This window comes from Siniperca chuatsi, linkage group LG13 (genome assembly GCF_020085105.1).
Source record: "Siniperca chuatsi isolate FFG_IHB_CAS linkage group LG13, ASM2008510v1, whole genome shotgun sequence".
Taxonomy (NCBI): Eukaryota; Metazoa; Chordata; class Actinopteri; order Centrarchiformes; family Sinipercidae; genus Siniperca; species Siniperca chuatsi.
Genome location: NC_058054.1, coordinates 15,143,017 through 15,170,552, shown reverse-complemented (window position 1 = coordinate 15,170,552; position 27,536 = coordinate 15,143,017). Strand labels below are relative to the sequence as shown.

Genomic DNA, 27,536 nt, shown 5'->3' with positions numbered 1-27,536 from the left:
TTCATCAGATAGGCCTGGAGAAAACAGGGACACACTAAATAATCAAATCATGCTTTATTTTCCAAAAAAGGTCATTCATTTGGTTGGGAGCGCCAAAAATACACATAGACGAGACACTTACACAAATTAAAACTCAGATACAAAAACTGTAAATCATCTCCAGGTGCTACAGTATGTCTTATAATTGCTCCTTCCTTGACTAACCCCCACCCACACTATCCAAATAAATAAGAATGTAAGACAATACAACTTAAAACATGTTGAGCACAAGCCTTTTTACACATGGCAAAGATGGCGAAAGCTACAGTTTTCAACATACTTAGAGCAGCAGAAACAATGGATTGATTATATCTCACATTCAATATTCTGCACCTGTGACTCGGATCAAACTTCTGGTGAAGCTGTGTACTGTATTCAAAGTTAGGTCATTGTAAAGTTGTGGTACTAATGCCTGCTCAATTCCAATAATCTTACTCTGTGTATTTTTTCAATCAAAACATTCTGTAACTGATAATAAAAATGTTGGACATGATGATCCATTTCAAACTCAACTAACTGTCGCAAAAAAAACTTTCTTTGCTCAAGTAACACTGTTCTGTGCAACAACATTGCAAGCACATACTGTACACAAACATGCATTAATTAGCATTTATAATGGTTTACAAGTACAACAGAAATTACTCTCATTTTACACTTGAGACATGAGCCAGCACTTGATACAGATTCTTGATAGAGGCAGTGGATGCAGACATGTGTGTGTAGGAGCTAGTATTACAGGACATGACCTTTCCAGTTGCATAAAGCACTCGTCTTATGAGCTCCTCTCATCATCCTAAATAGGCTGCCGTATTGTTCCAGCACTCAGCCTTACAATCAGTGTTTGGTCAAGTTCAAGTGTTTATTATACATAGGTTTAAAATGCCTGTGTCACATACTGTATATAGGCATGTACATAAGCACACACTCATGCACAGCTTTAACTGTTATCAATCCCCCTGAGTGGTTTCAACTGAACCTGGGGTCGTACAGTAAAGCTCCATACTCAGATTCACAGTGTCTCCATGTTTAAGAAACAAAACCCAACACATCCAGGTTATGTTAAAGTGTATTTATGGTAAAGTTATGTCTGTCCCTCTGCGCTTTTACAAGGTCAGACTCGAGTCTGAATTAAACATTTGTTTATCTCTTATCCACTGCAAAACTGTAAAAACATAGCAATAGAAACAAACACACAAATAAACATGCTGCAACTGAAATGAATATTCACAAGGACAGACAGTGAGAGAGATAGACTCTATGGTGCTTTGGGAAAGTGGGATTTTATATTAAAGCAAGAATAAACAAATAATTCATATCTAGGTCAGCAAGATGGGATGTATTTTAGCTTAATGCTGTGCCAACATTCAGAGGGCTTTTTAAGAAATTAATACAGGTATGTTACAGTTGCAAATAACAGGCTCCAAATTAAAAAAAAACTAAGAAAATCAAGGCAGCATAGAAGGAGTTCCATATTGAGCACATCTGATTTCCCTAACATTATAATATCACCAGAAGATGGGTAGGCGAACATGTCCAAGAAATAAAAAGGTAAAATGCTGCAAATAAGCCAAAGTTGAGGAGACAGGCTAAGAGTTCTTTCTGCACAAAGGTGTCCCGTTGAGTGACAGCTAGCATTTTAAGAGTTGACAAAGCCAACCAGTTTACTCTGCTGAAAATGAGAGTTTGGAAAACAACCAAGGCTAACTCAATCAGTGGGATGAAACCACAGAATCAATCTGAAGCAAAGGAAGATAAATCGTAATGACGTAGATCTAGTTTCTATTTAATGGCAGAAAGGAGTCTATACAGCTAAAAGTTATATGGTACCTGTGTGTATCTGTTCTTGCATTTGTATATGTGTGTGTATATACATAAAAAAACTTAAATTTGTTTTTGTTTTTTTTTTTAGGATTTATCAGACCATTGTTCTGCTGTATTCAAGATGGCACCGTGCCCAGCAAATCTGTTAGTGTGAGTCCCCATCTCTTTGTTTTGTTTGGTTACAAAAGATAAAGGAAAGCCTCTAAAATGACTCAGGGACACAATGACATAAATAAGGGAATTTACAGATGGTGATTATAAATTATAAATTCCATTACACACAGAGAGAGAGGGAATATGCTGACATATATCCAGTCACATCTGCTGTCACAGCAGACATTAACCTTGGTGAGAGAAAGTGAGGTGGTGTGTGTGTGGGGGGGGGGTGGCGGCGGTTATTATTTTCACAGTTATCAATTCACCACTCATTCATTCCTGGGGACATCCAACAGCTTGGAGGAGAGAGTGACAGAACAAGACAGGGAGATGAGAGACGCACACGAGTGTGGGAGGTGAGACAAAAAAGATAAAAAGAAGAGAAGATGGTTGGTGATGGATCATTTTCACACCATCCAAATCCCTGAAAACAGAAAAGCAAAGTGACACGCTTGGACCCGGAATCATTCGACGGCCCTCCTTTGGCTCCCCACTACCTTTAAAATCTGGCACTGGAAGTAGACAGCAGCTGCTGCACGTGCCACACTTTACAAATGTACTCTGTGTGTTTGATAGCTGCCAAAATCGCTGCAAAGCATTGCCGTGCACACCCACACAAGCACACAGACGGTCACTACAGTATGTGCACAGAAGAAGGGACAGGAAGCTAATGAATCAAAGGATCATACACACACACTAAATCACTAAATGCATTATTATTACTTATGTCATTGGATTGACACATGCCTGTGGCAAAATATAAACAGAGCTAAGTTCAGATCCATCACTTCCTTGAAGATTTGGGGCTTTACAAAATAACACAATTTATTACAAAGTAATTATGTTTTTATAACATGACAACAGTTGGTACAGAGAGAAGGCATTTCTTTTTATAACTGATGTAAGAGCTCAAAAAACATACATGAAAAACTTCATTTAAACTATTTTGTGATAAATATATGATATCATCTAAATATCCAATTTACATTTAATTATGTAAAAGCTATATTCAATTAATTTTATCATAATTAGTCATCTTCGTTTCAGGGAAAACATGGGCTCACACTGTGCTAGTTTCAATGAGAAACCTTACTTAAGTTTACTTTCTCTGGTGGATGGATTCTTTACTCCCGTTACCCTGATCATTCACACAAAGGGATGTAATTGCCAGTTTTGAAAGAGAATGATTGTAAACTATACAACTTTTGAATCAAATGGCAAGTAATGAGTATCATATTCCTTTTTTTGTCAGTAATAAGCCTGACACTGGTTGTGTGAAGCTAAGGAGTGCACCCCATACGGCAAGGTGTTACAGCTCATTGTCTAACACAGTGAAACATATTAGACAATAAGCTGCTGATTATGCTGCAGATCACCCACCTAAAAGGAGAAACTAGTGTGCACTGGAGTTTTTAAATTACTGATTTCCCCTCCTGATTTTCACGTTTTAGCATTTAAAATACTCTAAATACCAATAAATTCCCATATTTTCTTAATTTTAAGGGGGAAAAACTAAATAAGTCCGATAGCACCCATTACTCAGTATTTCAGATGCTTTTATTTGTTACCCCTCTCACTAAGGTGGCATAGTGCAGCTGAAATGTCACAGGAGCTGAAAATATTGCACTATGCATATTTCCCTGGCCAGCTCCAGACCTTCTGTCAGACGCCAAACTTCTTAGCTATTTGTCCTCATTACAGAACAGCCTCCGACTGCCCACCTTAATTCCCCCGCCCATCCCTCAGGGGGCTCTTTTCCACCACTGCCTGGCATGAGTCATTTTTACGACGGCCACTTTGGCCCCCACCGGCCTGGGCCGCCTACGCTTTAAACCCAGCTAGGCGAGTAAATCTGCCAGCTTTAATTAAAATAGCTTCTTTTGTAGCGCTTTCTCTCCTTCCATCCTCTTGTCCCTGATGACATAATGGTGCTGGGAACTTCCCTCTGCAGCGCTGACTCAAAAGGACTGACCCTTGGAAAAATGGAGGTGTGTTGCACTATTTTATGATGAGTTAGCAAGAAATAAGCCACATCTCATCCTGTCGCCTCATCTTCTTGCTTTGACCTGGTTTCCTGAGTGAAAAGATAATTATGAAGGTCGTGGGTAGAGGTTGCACTGATAAGAAGAGTCTACATTAAATCATTTAAAAATATGCAACAGCAATCAATGAGCAGAAAACTATCATGGTGTAATTTGAATGGGGCACTTTTAAATTAGAATACGTTTCTTAGCCTGTGGAGCGACAAGTAAGGACTTTGTTGTTTTTCAAGGTCAGCCTTTCTTCAAGAAATAACGATTTGTGAAGCTGAATCAATGAGGCTCATTCAAGCCGTTTTCCTGCAATATTGTTCAGGGACTAACTTTGGTGCCATTGATTAGCTGATTTATAGCTTGCATCTGTTCTGGGCTCACAGTTAATCTAGAGCCGCTCATTACAGTAGAACGAAGGAGAAGAGAAGAGTACATACAGTGTCTTAAACAGATTTTGTAAAAGTCTTAGGTGCATTTTATAATGTATCTAATGCACCAAACATGCTAAAAAAGCTTACTACAGCAATTTTAGTTTTAATGTGTGCAGAAACATCACTGTGAAAACAGGAAGAATGTCGTTTAAAGGGTTGTGAGGCCATTTTGTCATCAGTAGCCACAGTTGGCATTGCAGGTCACACGACAAAAGGAATTTGATCCATTAGGTCCAATAAAATATAAAGTCTCAAAGAGCCGTATCAGTAAATTACTCTCATGCCATTCATGCATGCACGGAGACAGTATGCTCTACAGCCCCAAAAACATGGAAACCCAAGGAAGTCTGAAAAACTTTTTTGATATATGTGCCCAGCAAGCAACCTACATTGGAATGCGTGGGGAGCCAACACTGCACACAGTTCTTTTCATCCATGTCTTAAACTGGCAATGAAATAGACATCAAGAAAATATGACAATTATTTACATAATCGGGGGTCATAGCAAATACCTCTCTCTCAAGCACTGACTGCACAACCTCGTATACCATCCTCCATTCTCTCCTCTCCTGGCTCTACCTTGCTCCTCTGCATCTTTCCTATTTTCTCTCCTCTTCTTTCTCCCACTCATAAAACAGGAACTAGCCACACTAATACACTCCTCCCTCTGTCTTTCTTTTCTTCTCCTCTCCTATTTCCTCCCCTTTCTTATCTGCACCCCTGAAGGGGTTGTCTGTCTCCTAACCAGCTGAAGCAAGGCTTCCGCTGGTCTGAGCCTGGCCCCTATTATCAGAGCATGACAAGGAGCTGCAGTGTCAACTTGTCAGCCTAATAAACATCCTTTATGGCACCCGCCTGGGTGTGTTTGGAGGGGAGTCAGCCAGCCACCAAGCATTGGACCATTGATTTCATGGATGGCGCACAGAGCGTCCACTTCCACTCGTCTATTATGCAGTGGACAGGCTGCAATTGTTTTGCCATGCACAGCCATACTTATGACACTCATACTCCTAGAGGCTTTCACTTTAGTTTGAGACATGGGTATAGAAAGAAAGGCGGAAAGAGAGAAAGAGAGAGAGAATTAAAGAAGTCTCCAGCACAGGTCAAGTATGGCAGCCCTCGGGGCCCTAGGACATTTAATCACAGACAGAATGGAAACAGACCTTTACATACTGTAATGCTTTCTGTAACCTTTGTTTTGAGGTCAAGGTCAATAAGGCTTTCATATTTTCTTTTTCTCTCTAATTCTTCTTTTTAGAGCAGGGAAGGGGGGGGGGGTCACGCAGCGGTTGAACAAGCCATTCAATCACTTCCAATAGTAATCACACTTTTTTTTTCCTGCTGCACTTCAGCCATCCTGAGTAGCTGACAATATTAACTGTTCCAGGCCCAAAACTGAGAGCGACAAAAGGATGGGGGAAAGAAGAGAGAAACACAGAGAAAGAACACGAGAGAGAATCCACCACCTTTGAGAATAACTGGATCACTAGTTCAGCACCATGGACAGCAACATTTCTTGACTACCAATCAAAGAGCAGAATTGGAGCCAGGGAGCCAAAATCTAAATGTGCCTCGTTATCCTTTGTCCACTAGCATGTTATAAATATTCATAACAGGTGGGCAGGCAGATATGTCATCTTAGCAAGCAAGCAGCGTAGGCTTGGACTGAAAGTTCACTAATATCAAAAACAGATGTGGAAAATTATAAAATATTCATATAATGCTTCACAAAACATGGAACAGACGTGCTGTTTTGTTTTTGTCAGTGCATGTTTCCAATGTTTATAATGTAATAGATGTGAAACCCTTTGTAAAGCCTTTGGTCTTTTTACTATTATTGCCTTTGACAGTAAAAAAAATCTCTCAGCTGAAAGCATAATGCATTGCGAGGCCAGTGCCTGAATTTATTGAATGTTCACAGAGCTTGTTTATTGATCTGTGACAGTTCACCTCAGTCATCTCAGTTATATCAACGTGAATGACAAAAATCATTTTATATCACCAAGATAGTTTTATATATACAACCTGTGAAGAAAGGCTATTAGGAGCAGGGTAAGCTACTTTGTATTATCAACAACCTCACAGGAACAAGTGAGTGGGGGGGTCACATTCAGTCTAATGCAGCTTTGATTGTATTTGCTGTCTTTTGAACTGACCATCTGTCATGATACAATGCGATCAGCAATGCTGGGAAAAAAGCATCACAGATCTTTGTGAAGTAATGGCAGCAAGGCAGGCAAACCTGCCAACCCGTAAAGCTGTCAGAGCGACCTTCACTTACCCTCAGTATTGATGATCCAATCATATAGAGAATATGAATTAGTACCTTCAGAGATTTCTTAAAATGGGGCATAATTCTTGGATATGTCTAAAGAAAGAGGAATAAATCATGTTGTGACTTTATGGCATTGCCCAGAGAGCTGGAGAAGATGAATTTCAAAAACATGTTTTCCTCACTCCAATTGTATAAGATGTTGTGGTCAGAATAGTGATTAGAACATCTACTTGACCGACCATAAACACTGAACACATAAAAAGCGAATATGTCGTGTCTGTATGTGAACAGAATATTTCAGAATATAAATTTTGATGTTGAATTGCTGGTCGGCATCTCAAGCATCCATCTTGTATAGCCAGGGCTCTGCTAAAAAGTTTGGCTCCCCTGAGAAAAGAGTACAACAGCTTTACACCATATTTCGCAGCCCCTTTTCAGCTCTGGGACCCCTGAATCATCCAGGCTTACCCCCCCAAAGGCAACGTGTTGAGCCTAAGACCTTACACCACAGCTTTGTTGTTCCAAAATCTGCCAGAAAGGTGCTTAAAACGTACCTTATTTTTAAAGTCTTTTTAATTAAATGACTGACCGCATTTTAAAATGTTTGGAAAACTTAAAACACTCTGTAAACATACTGAATTCAGAAAAAAAAAACATATAACCTATTCTTAATTAATAAAAAAACAAACATAAATGCCATATTTCCATCACGTGTTCCACACAGTTTTCCATCTTTTAAGATTTGACAGGTGGTCTTTTAATCACATAATCTTGTTGCGCTGTCTTCTTCTGTAACGGTTTAATGGGACCCAACTCTCAACGTGCTCAACTACTAATATTTGCATGATAGTAGTGGATGGAAATATGCATTCATTCGCATTTTCTTTTGCCAATTTTCTGGAAATTCAGTTAAAATTTGCGTTAAAATTTGGATGGAAACTTGGCTACAGTTTGGTTGATTTTCTCTGGTTAAACAAATAAGGAATCTAAGAATTTAAGTATAAAAGTGAAAAAGTAATAAAAGTAAAATCTAAACACTTTTTCACTGTGAAGTTGTTTTGCATTAGATTATGTATGTCATACACTGTATAAAAGCTTTATAAAAACACTGCCAGTGGCTCAGCTCTCTCTCCCTCTTTGTATGCTTTCTATTCACTGTCTTTAGATGTTCCCACTATAAATAGACGTCAGTGTCCATTACTGTTTCTGGACTCCTAACAGTCCCTGTTGTACTTTCCAAGCTCTCTGTGCCCATTAGTATCTCTGCTTTCAGACACTGGATGTACCCTACAAACTATAATATGTTATTATATTATTTTGAGTTTCCTGTGTCGAGTCACCATCACAAATGAGTTGAAGAAATGCTACTTTGTTTGGAAAATGGTGGACTGTAATATACAGTAAGCAATTTGTATTTAATGGGGTTAAACACTACAATTACATTCCTTTAAGAAAAGTCAGTGAGCATGAAAAATAAATGGCTTTGTCTTTGTTGGCAAAAATTACTACAGGACTGCTACATCTATTATTTCTATTTTCCGTTCATCACAAAATACCAGAACCAAGATTTTATCTCAAGATTTCTTACTAAGAAAATGTACCCAATGTTATTTTTTATACCACAACCATCAAATGGTTAATGTCGATGATTGATTAATTCGTATATTGAGTAATTGTTCAAATTCAAATTCCAATGACATGATTTGCATTTCCTATGTACAAACAAAGGTATTTCTTTAAACTGATAAATACATAAATACATAAATGTATGGTTAACCCTGATTCCTAAACTCCAAAATCTAATCTGATCTGAACTATTCTTTAGATTAGACCATATGTTTGATCAATATATCATATACATCATATATTTTGAATGTTAAATTTACACGATCATTGGAATTTAACACCCTATTCACCATTAGAGAATAGCTTCAGAATGAGAGACGTATTTGGAAACATTTACTAAAGTTGTATTGTATTAGGAGCCCTTTCTAGCAAAACCAAAAAAAAAAAAAAAATAGATTTATGAAGATATAAAAAATTCAACAGAGATTTGGAGTACTTTTCTATTTTAATTTTATGTATTTATTTTTTGGGGTGGAGGGGTGACTGACTTTTCTGCTATTTATAATGACATTATAAAGGGACGGCAAGCAGTGAGCCTGTATGGCACAGTGCGACTCAAAACAGTTTGATTCATCTCCTGCACAAAGGGGATCTCTTATGACTCATATAATGAGTTTTGATTCTCTAATATAAAAGAAAAGATCAGGCCATTACACCGATGGACTTATTGTACTTTATAGTGTTGGAGAGAAAAAGGCTGAAATGGAATATCTGAAAGGCTTTTGTAGGCTTTTGATTCTGAATATGTCGATGTATTATCTATCTATTATACGGCACATGGACTGAATATAAACAGGTAAATAAAACATGGAAATCAGAAACTAGGTACATGCATTACTTGTCACGACACAAATGTGGGAGCAATGAGAAAATTGCACATACGCACACACACAAATAATCATCGTGAAAATGTTTTGTGTACAGTAAATTTGTATTTTGACAGTGTTGTCAGAAACGGCATTTGAGTGTGACAGGTTTGTAATCACAGTGACAGGAACAGGATATTGGATTTAATTGAAATGCATAATAAATTACATATATATCTATCCGGGACGTTAGCAACCCTTCTCATGCCTTAAATGCATGTGTAACATAGAAACACACACACTTGCATGCACACACATACATGCACACTGTGCCACTGAGCCTGCCATGAGTGTGTGTGTGGGGGGGCATGGCACATCACCTTACACTGGACTAGATTCTATAATTTCTGCCAGATATACAGCAGCAAGGCAGCAAGTGAACAGTTCATTTGTTTAATCCAAAAACAAAATCAGTGTCTCATGCTGCCCATGTCTTTTCCCAAACTCCAGATGTTCCCACTTTTTTTTTTTTAACCTTTCTGCCATGCAGCGAGACCTCCCGTCTCAGCCCACGGTCTCTGCCAGGCCTTCTGTCAGAGTGGCCCTCAGGTTTTTGGTCTCATTCCTGATCAAGGTCTTTTCTTGCCTGGTTTCCCTCTTAGGTCAGATGACTAACTGAACAATATAGTTTTCTTTTCTTTTAGTGGAAACTATTTTACACCATCACACTGTCTAATAATCTACAGGCTATTTTTTCATTCTTGGTTAAGCTCGGAAAATAAAAAGATCTTCTATGGACAGATATGTGTTGTTCTCTATAATATCATCCACATATTTAACAAAATGATGGTCAATTAAAAGGAGAGTCACTGTGATTTAATAAGTTGAAAGTTAAATTTTGACTAAAATCAAAGTGACACTGACAGTGACTAATTCTTTTCATTAGGTTACACATTGTCACTGACAGGCAGGCAATTTGTTAGGCATATGTTTAGAGATTTTGGTGTTCCCTTCTATAAAGGTTAAGTCATCACTGACCAGCAATCTGTCATCCAGTCAGCTGTTTAAAAAAGGGTCCCAGATGTATATCCACTTTAAATTTACAATAGCTTGATGAATGGCTCTTTTGACATTGTTAAACTACAGTTTCATTGATCTGAACTGTTGATTTATTGATTGACATGATGATTAATGAGCATAAGGGTTTAATCAGGATAAAATTTATTTCGGCCCTTGTTGAAGACAGAGTTATAAATACTATGAAACATTGGCCCATATCTTCAAACTTCTTCAGTAATTTATGAGCAGAAATTTGCTTCTGTGTGCACACAATATTATAACTATGCTAAACAATCCCTGAATTATTGAAGACAGAACTTGAAAGGTACCATCGCTTGTTCTGAGTTTGTTCAATCAATCACTTTGTCAGAGAAAGTGGCAAGATGCCACTTTAATCAAAGGCTGGAAAGCAATACGCTTCATATCCTGTGCCCTCTGAAGGCCAAAAATTAAAAGACCTAATCCTGAAGCTCGTCCACTGAAGGTGATTAAGGGGCCCTCTCCGTTGACAAGCCAACAGCAGGTCAATTTTATGGCCAATATTGGCAAATATTCTGGATCAGAGTGTAAACACAACAAAATGCAGTTTGTCTTCAATTCACTGTCAAAGAGCAGCTTCCAAGTTTTAGTATATATATTTATATATGGCAGATCTTTTGGTACAAGGACATTCCGGTCACAACATAGGACCCAATTCATCCATTATGACTATAAAGCTCTCACATGATTCATACGACATTATGTCAAAAGCCCCATTAACTCACCCACATGTGTCTGGCCTAAACCTAAACCACCAAAAATACAAGAGGACACTGCAGGGCAACACGGACTCTGGCCACACGTGGATCCTCTGAGAGCAACACAAGATCAATGAGAGTCCTTTTTTTTTTTTTAAACAGCAGGGTTGTCCTCCAGCCAGAGGAAGAAATGATCTATGTAGATCTCATTAGCCCTCTATGATGACAGACCTACGACCAAATGATTAATGGCCAGCTGGAGAAACAGGAGAATTATTGACGTGACCTTTAGGGATGCCTCTGTTCAGGAGCGAACAGACCCACATGTCTTCCACTGAAAAGATCCACTCTGACATTTCCATCTTTTTCTCTTTTGCCCCCGTCTTGAAAGCAGTCCAGGAAACCCATAAAATATTAATGTCCGCCCTGGTTGTTTTTTGTATTTTTGAATATGAAGAATAGGTGAAATTGCCCAGAGAGTTCTGACACTCTGTGCAGGAATTGATGTTATTCTGTCCATATTATTCTGTATTCAGAATGTTCATAAAAGTGTTAAATTCACCTTTAATGAAACTGCGGTCGAATAGTCATCTGCTAATTGGATTTTATGAACACATCCTTCGTGGGGGGAAAAAAGTGAAAGTCAATAACTGTAGACAGTGTCATCTCAGATGATGAGGTTTTAATGATGGGGAGCCATCCAGTCACCTTACCACAACCCCCAGAGATAAAGGACCACAGACGGTGAGAAGGAACATTGAAGGAATTAATTCAACATTTTGTGTGTGTGTGTGTGTGTGTGTGTGTGTGTGTGTGTGTGTGTGTGTGTGTGAGTGAGTGTGGTGGAAGCAGTGAAGTGCAGGCAGGTGATGTAGATAAGAAGCCAAAAAGAAAAGAAAGGAGGAGAGGTGTGTAAGGAGGAAAAACGGAGGACACAAGAAGACAATCTGTGAACTATCTTTCCTGTATATTTCTATCATGTACGAGAAGAAATGGCTGTACCATTTGTGCAGGGCACGGAGCAGTGAGGGAGGGATAATAAAGGAGATGGAGAGAGTATGTAAAAGTGGAGGGAGGAAGGTGGAGGAGAAGGGATGAAAATAGAGAGATGCAGAGGAAAATGGCATGCATGGAGGGGAGGAAAGAGACAGATGACAGATAGAAGGGCCAAAAGACCAGCAAAGATGAAGATGAGAAAATTGCAAGCAGCATTAATGGAGGAGGAGTGGAGGATGGGAATGTTCACCGATTGGCGCTATCACAAGCCCTCACAATTAATTGGTTTGAACGAATACAGATGTTTGCATTTTGCCTTAGGCCCATGCTTACCTCCCCACTTTCTTTGCCTCCTCTGGCGGTCCAGATCATAATCGATCCGGGGAGCTGATGCCCGATAAATCTGGCTCACTCTGAACATCTTGACCTACCAGGCTCAAGTGGAGAGACTCAAGAGCACCAGGGTCATTGATTTGACTTTCTCCATAGGAGGTGCATAAAGTATTTTTAACAAGTAAATGTGTAAACCATACATAAACAGACAAATAAATAAGCAGAAAGTAACCTTTTCTATTTCTTGTCAATGCAAAAATATGCATCTTCTGTTTTTATTAATTTAATTTAAAATATTTTTTTACACATTCAATATACTGTATGTGTGTATTTGTGCACATGCAATACATAACCAATCTGAAACAATATTAAAATGGCAACTTATCCTCTTAATGTTAAGATGCTGCTGATTTTAAAAGGCTGTTTTTGCATCTTACTTCGACTAGTTGGAAGCTTTGTCTTCATTAAAATTTAACCATATCTGCTTACCATGGCTCTCATGCAAAGCTTGTGATCATGCAGCACCACTTAACAAGTGAGGAAATGTCAAGGTTACAGGGAAAAGGTCTTGGACAAACAGATTATAGGAGGTGCATACTGCGGGTTTAGATCAAATTTTGCTCCACCTCTCGGTACAGTTAAAAAAATAATATTACAGTAAAAGAAAGGATAGCACTAAATAAAGAACAGTCTCCACACCTCAGCACAAACATTGTCCAGAATCTAAATCAGCCACAGAGAATAATTCAAACAAAACATCTAAACTGTTAAAAATTGTTAACTATGCTGCATGTAAAGAACAGGTCCTAGCTTAGACCAGTTCAGAATCTGCACATTTTTAAAAATAATCCCATTTTAAATGCAGACTTAATGGGGGAAAGTCGTAATGAGACTGTGGATGTAGTGATTCTGCAGTTATACAATATATTATTTACCCAACAACATCGACTATGATAATACAGTAAGCTGAAATCACTCTTCTAAAACCAATACACAATGAGCAAGGAAGTTCATCAATCTATCCCTTAAAGGAAGCAAACTTGGAGAATGTTTTAGACCATTAACTGCAAACTGAGTATACTTGTTAATTTTCTAAAGCTGAAGTTTTTAGATTGATTTTCTGGTTTTATTTTATTTCAGTATGTTCTGCAAAACCACTGTCAGATTTTTCTGTCGTTATTTTTTGGAGAAGGTTTTGCTACCATTGTCTGGTCCCGCAGCTGCCAGCAAGGATAAAATTCTAAATTCTCCTTGGTGATGCATTCAAGGGCATTTGAAAAGATGGGCAGCTTTTAGAAAGCATTGCATTAACCACTGTTTGTTGAAAACTCAAATCCATGGAATTCATCAAAAGGATACTGTGAATTTGGTTTGTTTTTCCTCGGTGGTGTCAGAGAGGAGGATGCTGGCCAAACTACATGCCATCTTGGACAGTGTCTCCCACCCACTCCATGACGTGCTGGTCAAACAAAGGAGCACCTTCAGCGGAAGACTCATCCCACCAAAATGCACCACAGAGCGCCACAGGAAGTCATTCCTGCCTTGGCCATCAAACTCTTTAACTCCTCCCTCTTAAGTGTCAGTCTGCATGACCCTAAGTCATTAAACTGGTCATTGATCTACATCTCCGCCATACTTGAATAACTGTGCAATATTCTGCGTACTACTCCCGTGCAATATTAGTTTCCCCATGTTAGTTTTTCTTATTTATTGTTATTGGTATTATATACCTCTATTACTCTAGACAGTACATGCACCTCTGCATATTACTTATTACTTATTTTGTTACATTGTATTATTATTTTTACTGTACTATCATCATCAACCGGTAAACCCACTTGGTACTTGACACTTAGTTTATCTTATACTTATACCAACCTGATACTTAATTTATTTTCTGACCTGTTTTTATAGTGTTTTATAGTGTATCATATTGTTTGCTAGTACTTTCTCCTGTGTGCACTGACGTAAAGGCAAGCTGCTGTAACAAAGAGTTTCCCTACGGGGATCAATAAAGTATTTCTGATTCTGATAAAAATGAGCTGAGCAGATGATTCTCAGTTAATTGATGGGCTTAAACAAGCAAAAACATAGGAACAGTAAATAGACGCTAAATCAAATATTGGAAAACTGAAGTTTCCAATAACTGAAGTTATCCAAAACAACTAAATCAAAACAGCTAGATATATATAGGATGCTTTTCTGTGAATAATAAATCAAATTCTTTCAGAAAAACAAATATTTAAGCTTACAAATATGGGCATTTATCATAGTTTTTTGCCAGGAGTTACTGTGATTTATAACAAGACTGTAAACTTTATTTGAAGTGTATTTTTATTAAACTATTCTCACGTCCAATCTCCTAGGGGCCATCGTCTTTATTGACAAGCGATACAGGAGTGATATGTCTTAACCTTCAATATAATGGGAGGCCTGGGGCTTACTGGTATGCTCTGCCGGCTTGGACACGCACCATAATATTTCTGGTGTCGTGAAATTGAGGCTAGGTCCCAGCTGTGTCGTATCAACATCTCTGTCTTTCCATGTATCTTCTCTCTCTCTCTTTCACTATTAACTAGAGATGCCACTGAAGCAATACTACAACAAAGCATAGAGGGCTTGGTTTCCTCTGTTCAAGCCTGAAGAGTGCGACTTGATGCAGTGAGGGCTTTCATTTTAGAAAGTGTGTTACTGTAGATACGTTGTCAGGACTTTGAAAAGAGCCGAGATAAATTCAGTCGTGTTGGTTAGTTGTGTGCTCCCAGTTGTCTTTAATCAAAGCCTCACTGTATGTCAATACTTCTTTGAGGTTGTTTTTTTTATATTTCTTTTATCTTTTTGTTTACATTTGTTATGACTCACTAATAACGCAGTTTCCTCGGGAGGTTAAGGGCTTTGTGAGAGAAGGTTCCGATCTTTTGCCAATGACAGATACCCGAGAAATAAAGTCATATAAGGTGAGAAGTGCAACACAAAGATCCCTCCTCCATAAAATCCAATAACCAGGGAAGGAAATGCAACAAAAACAGATAATTCATGATAAACAAACATCACACTTTTAAAATGAATTACTCAAATGGATGGATGCTGTATAAACATGTCTATCTCTAAGAATTCCATGGTAAGCAAGATAAGTCAGGCTAGAACGTATGTTAAACAAGGAAATATTGTTTCAAAAATATATAAAGTTCTATATTTATCTCTTGCACATATCGAAACATAGTTCCTCTTGTATGTCTAGTTTTAAACAAAGGAAGGATGATGCATTCCAGGTATTAACTATTGATATGTACACAACTGACTGCATCACTTTTCAGATTTATGGTGCTGTGTTGTTTTAACAAAGAGGAATGAGCCATGAGCATGCATGAGCAAATCTCATCTTGCAATAAAACACATCCAGTGACAAAAAGAACAGAAAACATTGATATCTTGTTGTAGAGACTAATTTTAAGTGAACAGTACTACTGCTAACAATGTACAATTAATCTCTGTAACAAATACATTGCATTTCCCCTGGCTGCTTCACAATAAAAGCTACCCCCTTATTTAAAGGCTGTCACTAGTTAAATGTTGTTAATGGGAAGCGGAATCACGAAATGTTCGGTTTGCCTTAGCATTTACTCTCTGATATGGATATAAAAGAGCTACTAGTAAACAGGGAGGCTTCTACCAATGAGATATACAAGCATGCATTGTTTCCTGTGAATCTCCTGTGTGTGTGTGTGTGTGTGTGTGTGTGTGTGTGTGTGTGTGTGTGTGTGTGTGTGTATGTAGGTCATTTGAATCCCATGCGGGAATGGCGGACTCCACCAGTAACTTTGAAAACAATTATATAAAAAGTCAAAAACAAAATGCTTATACATTGAATGGCTATTGCTGAAAAAATGGTGGCAATAAATAGTATCAAAAATGCGGTTTGATACAATGAAAATCTGAAGGGATTATTAATTTACATGACGTTGTTTTGTTGATAATCTGTGTCACAATTGAACAAAATCTCATTATGTAAATAAATATAGCCATTAATGTCCATTCATTGCTCTACTCACTATGACAATTACCAGATAAAGAAGTGGACATTGGGTTGATGGAGCTGATAAATGGCTCATCTTGCTCACCTGAAAAAGGTCACAGCTCTTATTATTTACAACAACTTTGTTATGGCTTGGTGACACTGACCTTGCACGGGCCCCATGTTCCTTCGTCTGTCTATAACTATCTGTCTGTAAAGTGTATGGGTCTTCATTTTCTCTATACACTTACGTACTGCAGCTTCACAATACACATATAAACACATGTACAAAACACATACATGCACACACAAACACACACTAAAAACAAAGAGTGGTTCTCACACCAATGGAGTGACCTTGGTCTAGATTAACTATGGTCCTGGAGGAACAGACCTCATTTATAAATCCTCTGAGAGATCCACAGTGTATTTTTGTTATTCTTCATGAACATATATTAGTATACTATGCTCAAATTTTGTAATCCACATAAAAACAATGCACATAACACACAAAAGAAGGAAAGGCTGTTCAAAACTAACAAAAACATGAAATAGAATTTGCTGAATTAGTGTACAGACTTCTAGAACTTAGGAGGCAAAAACATTAATGGCAGCTACCCAGATGCAACGCATTACAAGTGCTTCCTCCGATACTGCCTGAGGATGAGTGAATGTTAATAGTTTTTGTGTCTAGGGATGCACCGATTGTGAAATTCTGGGCTGATACCAATGTTTAAAATAACAATATGGCCGTTGCCGATGTTTTTTTGTTGTTGTTTATTTTGTTCTTGTTGTAATTTTTTCCCCCTTTTGTACCAGGAAAACAAAGAAATCTTCACTCTAAAAAAATAACTGAACTGTCATTCAGCCCTTCTATCTTTGAATGACCATGAATTCAATCACGCAAATTTATGAAAAAACTTTCTTTTATTGAAAAATAACTGCTTCAAAAGCCTTTTTAGCCTGCTATACAACAAATAACAACAATAAACCAACACAAAATTTTGCCAGCACAAAATTGATGCGACAACAGATAAACATCGGGATGGGACAAATGCTGACATTTAAAATAACTCTGGAGGCTTTAAAAAAGATCATATGTTTTAGGTGATATTATCCGCAAGGGAAAGGCATCCCTTAATGGTGTACAAATGAGTGTGTGCTTGCTGTGCAGTTATTAGACTGGAATCAACTATTGCTCTCGAAACACTTCAAGTGTTATATGTAATTATTGCTTTTGAAGAGAACGTTCTCGCAAGGATTAATAGTTTACAGTAATAGTTTATTTTCAAAAAACAACACACACACATTTTTAGGTATACTTTCCCTTGCTGTATTATTGTGCGTATTGAGAAACAGCACAGTGCAAGAAATTGTTTACAAAAAAAAATCTTTCTAAAACACCTTGCATTTGGATAACGGTTTGATATGTATTCTGTGGCAACAGTAGCAAGTCAGTAGGTCAAATGGAGGATAAAGAATATGTTTATACTGAGTATTCCTAGGATGTCAGAAACCTCATTAACAAAAATATGGTAAATGTTATATTCCTACTTGTAGGTAATTTCAATAAAGTCATCAAATGACATCAAAGGACAGGCATAATGCAAAGAAGCAAATATGCATCAATCCTTGTGGTATAAAAACACAGCTCAATAAGCACTTTAACTTCACTGAAAAATGTGTTAAATGCCACAGATGTTTGCCTTTCAATCAGCTTGGACTTGTACTTACACTTTCCAGATTAGGTCTAATTCAGGACCAATAATGACAGTAATATGGGCCTTGGCTAGATTACTTTGGCTAGTTTATGAACACGTGGTATCAATCATTCACACTGTCCCCATTTTATCTTTTGCTGCTGACTACTGCTGATGATTCATGATAATTTTGGGATTTGTCTAATGATACTGCTGAGACAAGCAATCTGGGCAGACTGATGCTGCACCCTGTCATTATGTACAAGGCCACCACAGTTCAAATCGGCTGAAGCTTCAATGTCAAAATCCTAGGTGTTGTTTTGATTTGGGACAAAACATGTCCTTGATGAGTTATGCCTTGCAGAGGCACCCTTTGGATTTATGGGTTGCGTCCAGCTGCTTGCAACACTGAAAAATGGCAAATCAGCATATAAATGACTGCGTTACTGAGAGTGCTAAAAAAACATCAACCCACAAGTCCATTATATTAATTGGAATCGCCCTCACCATGGCAAGCAATGGCTCCAGTCAGACTAGGGTCGAGTGGTGATAAATGGAAGGCCGGACTATGAATATAGCCTTGGCCAATGATATAGCAGAACATTTGAACAACTGCTCCCTTTTGTTTATTCTGACCTTGTAATTAATCAGAGAGAGGCAGGGATGGAAAATATATAGGAGTCAGGAGGGAGGAGGAGGAGGAGGGTGAAGTGGAGGAAAGGGATTTAAGCCCCCTAAAAAAAGACTACAGGGAAACCCTGAGTAAACACCAACGTAGTCCACAGTGCTTCCAAAATGATGTTGATAAAGATATGAAATATCACAGGGATCAAGGGTTTATCACTTTAAACCGGGGCTGTGAAAAGACAAAGGAATTTAGCTGGTGTTTTTTTGTTCCCACAGATGAGTAGCTGAGTAAAAGCTGAAACATTTAAGCTTTTCAAAACAATTGTCACCTGTTTTAAGTGTTACATCCAGGCACAGATTTAAATTTTCTATCACACTCACGTATTTATAACACTTCAAGTTCTTAATTAAGCATTAAGTTCTGTATCCAAATTCAAAAGAACATGTTTTAGCAACAGGCAAAGTGCTGTGACAAAATGATCTCAGCTCAAAAGGTCCACTAACAGACCTTTACGAAAGAAAAAAAAACCTTACTGATAGTGAGATGCAGTGAAAAGCAACACCTGTTATCCAATCTAATGGACTTTGTCGCTCTATAATATCACCTAGAGGGCTTTGTCACTTTAATGTAAACATATGGCATTTTGTTGCAATTGCTGAAACAACAGATGCTGTTGTTCTTCTTGGGAAGACAATCTCATAGAGTCGCATGATAGGTCGATTAATTGATTAGCTAAAATGTATTGGCAACTATTTCGATATAGGACTTTTCAAGCTTCTCAAAAGACAAAAGTTGCTGCTATTCCTTGTCTTACATTATAGTAAATTTAATTTCTTTGGGTTTGGGACTGTTGCTCAGACAAAAAGAACATTAGATGACATCGTCTTGGGCTTCTTCATGGGGCGGTGTAGTCCCTCATTCATCCAGGAATGTTCCATCATAGAAAAGGTTTCAATCGTAGTCATCTGGACACTGTTTTCAGAATCAAGACGTTTCGGCTCCCATCCGGAAGGCATTCTCAATTGTGAAAAATGGTCTGAGAACTCAGAAATTTAAGCTCCCTGTGTTACTTAAGCCCTGCCCTCAGGATGGAGGACAGTAAGACAAACTCCAAATATATCAAGGATAATTGGACCCAATCCAAAATGCGGTCTACCAGAACAGGCTCAAAGGGAACACCAGCACTGGCAGCAGCATGATGCGCCACCAATTAACAAGCAGACAGGGTCAGAAAGAGCGGCAATACATGTCATTTTTTTTGCTGCATTCAATGGTTTACAATCTCCATCTGGCTTTTTTTTTTTATTCTTCTGTGATGATTACGAGGCCACCACACGATCAGAGCTGATACTAAATTCACTCAGATCCACTCAGGTGTTATTGACACACAAACCCAAGACCCTCTTGCAATACAGCTGGACCCTAGGCTTGGGCGGTATCTATTTTTTCATACCTTCATACCTTCCTGACATTTCACCAAGGTATACGGTATATGACAGCATTTGTGTAAAAAAACAAAAAACAAAAACGTTAAAGCTGAGCTGCTGGTGATTGAAGTCATTGTAGCATGCCGAATGTTTCTATTTTAATCAGCGCAGCTTTTCTAGCCTTTATGGAAATAGTTTAGCGGCCATGAATTATCTCACGTGACGCTACTCAGTCAATCAAATCTGTGCATTGCGACTCGACTCAGTGAGTGAGATACACGCACAGCCTGTGTCACACAGAGATGAAATGAGAGATAGTCGGAGAAATATGCGAGTCATATAAGTAATTTCACATGCTGTGCTCCAAAAAGAGAAAATTAGACAGCAAAAAAAGAAATTTTAATCCAGAATGGACAGACTCTTACATGTTTATTCTTCCCATGGGCAGACTATGGCGATTATTAAAGGGGGCAATGTGAAGCACCAGTAATGTTACGAGACAAAGCACAGAGTATCTTTTGAGCAAACACACCCACTCAAATTCGAATTGAGCACATAGAAAATAAATTATCTCAGAGCCAATATGATCGATCCACCAGAAAGAGGAGCGTCTGTGTTCTTGATGGTATTTAACATCATACCTTAAGGATTTCTAAATACCCTGGTGTACCATAATTGTCACAGTCTGTCATGTTCTCTCCACCACATCACAGTCACTCTGCACTCCCTCACCTGAGTATTAATTCCCAGCACCTGTCACCCATCGCACACCTGCACATAATCAGCCACTCTACTCCCTATATAACCCAGCTCCTCACCTCAGTCAGTGTCCGGTCTTGTTCATACGAAGGACAGAGCATCGCAGTCTTCCTACGAATGTTACACGGACTTACCTACAACGCAACGTTGAGAAAAACTACCACTTGGAACCCCGAACCCCGACTCCCGTCTGTCTCCAGTCTCCTGAGTGTGTCGCTCCAGCTCCCAGCTCCCGGCTCCCGTCTGTCTCCAGTCTCCTGAGTGTGTCGCTCTAACCTCCAGCTCCTGTGTGTCTCCAGGCTCGTGTGTCTCCAGTCTCCTGAGTGTCTCCAGTCTCCTGAGTGTGTCGCCCCAGTGCCCACACTCTTCCAACAGCAGTGAAACAAGGACAGTATCAATACCATTCTATATTACCTCTGTGTTGCAATAAACTCTCTCAGTCTCCTTGCCATTGTCTCCGGTTGTTCTGTCCGTAACAATATCCTACCCAACTCAATTAGACTTAATATAATTTGGACCCAGCCCAATTCGGGTCCTGGGTAGGTTGTTGGTTACTAGGAACTTAACAGACCCATGAGACATCTACAGCAAAGCATGTTCCCTAATATTTGTGTTAACAGCACTTAATAGGATATGCCTGCGTAGAGGTACTCTACATTTTTTCTATTCTGCACTGCTTGGTCAGATATTCATTCCTCCGATGTACTGACTTTTAAACAGATTACATGCAGCCTGACATCATTCAAATATTTATCATCAAATATTTGCTTCTTTGTATGTCGTAAGGGGTGCTGTATGGAGGTATGTGGACCCAAAAGCAGATGACGAGGAAGCGGTCTCAGGGTGAAGTAGCCAGATGACTACCGTGTCTATTGTGGGGTGGAATGCAGGCAAGAACAGGCAGAGGTGAGCAGACAGGTAATGAGCAGACAAAATCCAAAAATCCAAAATCCAAGAATCCAAACAAGGTCCACGGGAGAACAAAGAATCCAACACAACTTAGAGACAAGGCTCGGCAGGAACAACACCATGTGTACAACGATGATCCAACCCAGAACAAAGAAAAGACCTAGACTAAATACCTTAGGGGATGTGAGACAACGAGACACAGGTGCAAACAATCAAGGGAGGGCCAACAATCAAAACTGGAGGGAAAACACAGACAGGAAGTAAAAACACAAGACACACAAGGGAAGAAGAATACTACCAAAATAAAACAGGAAGTGATAACACCTAAACTACCACATTGTATCTTTAAAAGAAAAGTTCTTCGAGGGTACCATATCCATTTTCATCAGTTTGTACTTCTTAGACCTCTGCACCTGCTGCTAAAATGTGTAAAGAAAGCTTCTTCTGTTGTGAAATTAAATCCTCTTCAGTCCACTATCTACTATCTCAATAAAGGGAAAATATCATGAGAAAGTTGCAGCACAGAGCCGCCTTGATAAAATCCAGTCCATAATGTAAGACTCCCAATTAGACTTGCCTTGCGAGCATGCGAGCCAGTGCGCATGCGCCAACGTGCATGCTGCCTGTTGCCGTAGCTCCGTCTCGTCGTCTTACTTTTTCCAACTTTTAGCTTTCCTTTTTCTTCCAAACTTGAGTAACTGGTGTGTAAGTATAATTTAAACTACACTCTTTACGAAAATGAGAGTAGAAAGTGTTTTAGTACTTTTTTTCGCAGTGGAACTTCTTCTCCTGCTACTCGGTCAGGGCACCGCTGCCGATCGCGCTGAAGCCGAGCGGCATGGCGCCCAGGACAACCGATGTCCCCACTGAGATCTGGAGGAGGACACACTGAGGATGCAGAGGTGGAACGAAGCGGCGAGGGAAGAGAGTGGGGTGCAGACAAGAGACTTAAGAACAAGATATTTAAGCTGTGTCTGCCTTCTCTCGTAATGGGCAACATGTGATCGCTGGCGAATAAAATGGACAGATGGAGTTCCGTGAGTGTAGTTTGATGTGCTTCTCAGAGACATGGCTATACCAGGATATTCCGGATAATAACGTTTCCATCGACAGCTTTCAGACTGTTCGGGCCGACAGGGATCACAACGGGAGCGCTAAGCGGAAAGGCGGTGGGCTTGCTGTTCTAGTTAACAACAGATGGTGTAACCGTGGTCACATTACTATCAAGCAGAGTACCTGTAGCCTGGACATTGAACTGTTAGCTGTGGTACTCCGGCCATATTATCTGCCAGGTGAATTTTCACATGCCATTGTTGTGGCTATTCGGCGTGCAATGGCATTCACACCGCCATAGTACAACTCCAGACTCAACACCTGAGTGCACGCATATTAATCTCAGGTGACTTCAAACATGTCAGTGTTTCAACAACACTGACTAATTTCACCCAGTATGTGAATTGTCCTACTAGAGAGGAGAGGACACTGGACCTGCTGTATGCTAACGTTAAGGCTACATACAGCTCCCCCCCGGGTAGGTCAGACCACAACCTGGTTCACCTCAAATCCTGCTATGTGCCTCTGGTTAAAAGGCAGCCCGCGACCACAAGGACAGTGAGGAGATGGTCAGAGGGGGCCTATGAGACACTGCAGGAATGTTTTGAATTGACAAACTGGGATGCACTCTGTGAGCCTCATGGAGAGGACATTGATGGGCTTACTGAGTGCATTACTGGCTACATTAACTTCTGTGTGGACTGCAATGTCTCAACTAAGATGGTCCATTGTTATCCAAATAACAAACCGTGGGTAACAAAGGACATCAAGGACATCCTGAATGCCAAGAGGATGGCCTTTACTGATGGCAATAGGGAGGAGGTGAGGGAAATCCAGGCCGACCTGAAGGTGAAGATCAGGGAGGCCAAGGAGAAGTACAGGAGGAAGCTGGAGCGGAAACTCCAGCAGAACAACATGAGAGAGGTCTGGAGCGGCATGAAAAGCATCACTGGCTTCAGACCGACTGGCAGCAGAGGAGTTGAAGGCAGCTTGGACAGGGCCAACAAACTTAATCTGTTCCCCCCTCTTGTCAGCCCTCAAGCTCCTCTGAGTACTCTGCTCCCCCCTGCCCCATCTTCCTAGGAGAGTCCTACTCCCCCCTCAACTGGCTATCAGGCTAACAGCCCTTTCCTGACTGACGACCCCCCCCCCTGTAACCTCTGCTGTGTGCCTGACTGCTGACCAGGTGAGAGGACAGCTGATGAAACTCCACTCAAACAAGGCTGCAGGCCCTGATGGCGTTTGCCCCAGGGTGCTAAAAGCCTGTCCCCCCCAGCTATGTGGAGTCCTTTAACATGTCTTCAACCTGAACCTGAGTCTTCAAAGGGTCCCTGTTCTGTGGAAGACATCTTGCCTTGTTCCTGTGCCGAAGACGCTGAGTCCCAGTGGCTCCAAGGACTACAGACCGGTGGCACTGACCTACCACATAATGAAGACCCTGGAGAGACTAGTGCTGGAACAGCTGCGGCCCATGGTCAGGCCCCTCCTGGACCCCCTTCAGTTCGCCTACCAGCCCCGGCTGGGAGTAGGGGACGCCATCATCTTCCTGCTGAACCGCATCCACACCCACCTGAACAAGCCGGCAAGCACGGTGAGGATCATGTTTTTTGACTTCTCCAGTGCTTTCAACACCATCCGGCCAGCCCTGCTGGGTGAGAAGCTTGCAGCGATGCAGGTGGATGCCCCCTTGGGGCAGTAGGTTGATGGTAGTGGACGCTAACAGACTCAACAAACTAATCCATAAGTCCAGTGACATTGTGGGGGTGGAGCTGGACTCTCTGGCGGTGGTGTCAGAGAGGAGGATGCTGGCCAAACTACATGCCATCTTGGACAGTGTCTCCCACCCACTCCATGACGTGCTGGTCAAACAAAGGAGTACCTTCAGCGGAAGACTCGTTCCCCCAAAAAGCACCACAGAGTGCCACAGAAAGTCTTTCCTGCCTGTGGCCATCAAACTCTTCAACTCCTCCCTCTAAGTGTAGTCTGTATGACCCTAAGTCATAAAACTGGACATTGATCACATCTCTGCAATACTTGAGATAATTGTGCAATATCCTGTGTTAATACTCCTGTGCAATATACCCTTTTCAGTTTAAAATTCCCTATTTATTGATATTGATATTTATTCATACCTCTATTACTGCAGGGCAATATCCTCTGTCTCATTATAAATAAGTTACACTTAACTTGGCAGTTCATGCATTATTACTTTAGTTCATGCACTATTACTTTATACCATATTATTATCATCAACCGGTAAATCCACTTTGTACTTCACACTTATTTTATTTTATACTTATACCACTTGTTACTTACTTTATTTTATGACCTGCATTATAGTGTATTATAGTTTTTTTGCTTAGTACTTCTATTCCAGTGTGCACTGACGTAATAGTGAGCTGCTGTAGCAAAAGAGTTTCCCCTCGGGGATCAATAGAGTGTTTCTGATTCTGATTCTGTTCCTGATTAAGTAGTGATTTATACTGTATATAGCCCTGTATACTGTAGGCCTAAATTTTCAGGATTATGAACAAAATAAACAGAATAATAAGCTCATGATGTATGCAACACAAACCCTAAGGTTTGTTTATTTTGAATATCCCATCATAAAATTCATTAACTAACAAGGTTAAACATTAAAACGTAGCTGTTGATCATTTGCATATTAAAATTATTTGATTTAGTTTTGCAATTATAAAAATTAATGGGATGTTATACTGTAACCTGCAGAATCATGATCAGCCTTAGAAAACAAACAAATGAAAAAATAAAATAATTAAAAATACAAACTAACTTATTACTTCTGTTTTTTTATGCTTACTAGTTTTATAGCTGCTCTTATCTGATGGGACCCATTATTCAAGAGGGCACTGTACAGAGGGAGAGATACAGGTTTATTTAGCAAACACAAGAGATTTATTGCAGCTCCACAAAAAAACAGAAATATGGCACGGCTTTATAGCAGAGCCATAATTCAGCAATGAATACATTCATGCACAATCTGATGCATTACAGGAATTTATAATCAGTTGTGCAACACCAGCCATTGATAAATATGTAGCTGTCTGAGTGCTACAGTGTGTATTTCGACACAGAGATTTGATAAACAGCGTAATGGTCATTGAGTTGAGTTATTGTGCCAGGCAGTTAAGCAAAATGTCATCCGCTTGACCCGGTTACTCAAGATAATCCACAGACCTTGTTGTGAGCAGTTTCATGTAGGAACTATTTTCTTTCTACCAATAGTTCCTATATACATTCAAAAAATGCAGACATCACTACGGCCGATATCTCCAAAACTTGGCAACTCACAGCAAAACAATCTAGACGGATAAACAGCACTACAGGCAAGAGGAAAAATGTTTTTTGATGGGGGTGAACTGTATCTTTAATGTATCACTTGAATTTAACTATCACTCTTTATTTTAAATCCCCAAACTCTACAATACAACTGATCACATTTCCACCTTGATGTATGTAAAAAATCTTGCATAACAATTACGAAACTACTTTAATTTAATATATTAAGACCAAAGGTAACATAATAACCTTTATTTGTACAGTATAGAACCTTTAAAAATTAAATTACAAAGGGATTTATAATTTAACAGTAAAAGAAGTTTGACAAAAGTTTTTTTATTAAACAAACCACAATAATAACAAAACTCTCATGTCCTGAGGGTCAAAACTTTTCTAATATGGTGAACTGTTTAACTTCATATATTGACAAACTGTCAAGGAACCGCTGTTATCAGGCAATTTACAATTCACTGGCTCAGTGAGCTGAAGTCCGACATCTCAAAGAGTGAAGCAGTGCATGGTTCACAGTCTCAGTCGAAACTAGGCTTAACTGTGCGGCTGAGTTGGTTTTAGTTACTTCTACAGCTTTGCCTACCAAAGAGAAAAATCTGAATTATATTATAACAATTTAATGAGTGCATACTTTTATTTAGCATTTGTGGCCCCTCATGAGTTTCAAACCCCAAACCACCTGAATGTGCTTTTGCAGGTATTCACATTAATTAAACCACCATTTGCCTTGAATAAGCAGAGTCCATCCTGAGAGATTCTTGCAAGTTTACCCATCCAGATGTGTGTATGTGCCTTTTCTTTTATGTGTGTGCCTATATCCATGCACCTATGCAAGTCTATGTGTGTGTGTGTGTGTGTGTGTGTGTGTGTGTGTGTGTGTGAGCAGTGTGATGTCCACTCCAGCCAGCCAGAGTAATGGAGCAGCCCCATCTGGACTTAACACATGGGCCAGACTGTTCAACCTGTCAGGGGATGAATGTGCTCCTGAGACGGTCTCCGTGTGTGTGGGGGGGGGACACACAGAGGCTCTGAGTGGTCAGCCAGGAGGAGAGGCTGCAAACCTACGGCTGTTACTGCATCCAAGATAGTCCGGCGAGAGAGGGAGATCAGAGAAAAAGAGGAGAGATACAGTAGAGAGCAAGAGGTGGTGGGAGAGATGAAGAGAGATAGAGGATGGGTGTGTTAGCGGGGTTTGTTTGCCCGTCTGTGTACTTGCCTCTATCTCTCTGTTGTGTGCTTTGTGGATCACAACAACATGATCAAGGCCTAACTGTATTATGGTGGCAGCTTTTGGCTACAGTTGAAAAGACTGATCAATTTGGCTTCTCCCTTCGACGTAGCTCTGCCATGCTGCCCATGACTCCACAAAACATTCAGCTGCTTGGCAGCACAGAAGGGGCTGGCGGGCACCGAAAGAAACG

General features: G+C 39.7%; 1 protein-coding gene across 8 annotated transcripts in view; it reads right to left on the bottom strand.

Annotated features, from left to right (window-relative positions):
* Window positions 1-27,536, bottom strand: part of tnr (tenascin R (restrictin, janusin)) — a 177,106-nt gene that overhangs the window by 113,521 nt on the left and 36,049 nt on the right. The window contains exon 1 of one of the 8 annotated variants that reach the window (XM_044219955.1): window positions 20,976-21,052. The exons of the other annotated variants lie outside the window; for them this stretch is intronic. The gene's annotated coding sequence lies outside the window, so the exon portion shown is untranslated. Of the gene's footprint in view, window positions 1-20,975; window positions 21,053-27,536 lie in introns of those variants that run through there. 8 annotated transcript variants of the gene reach the window in all.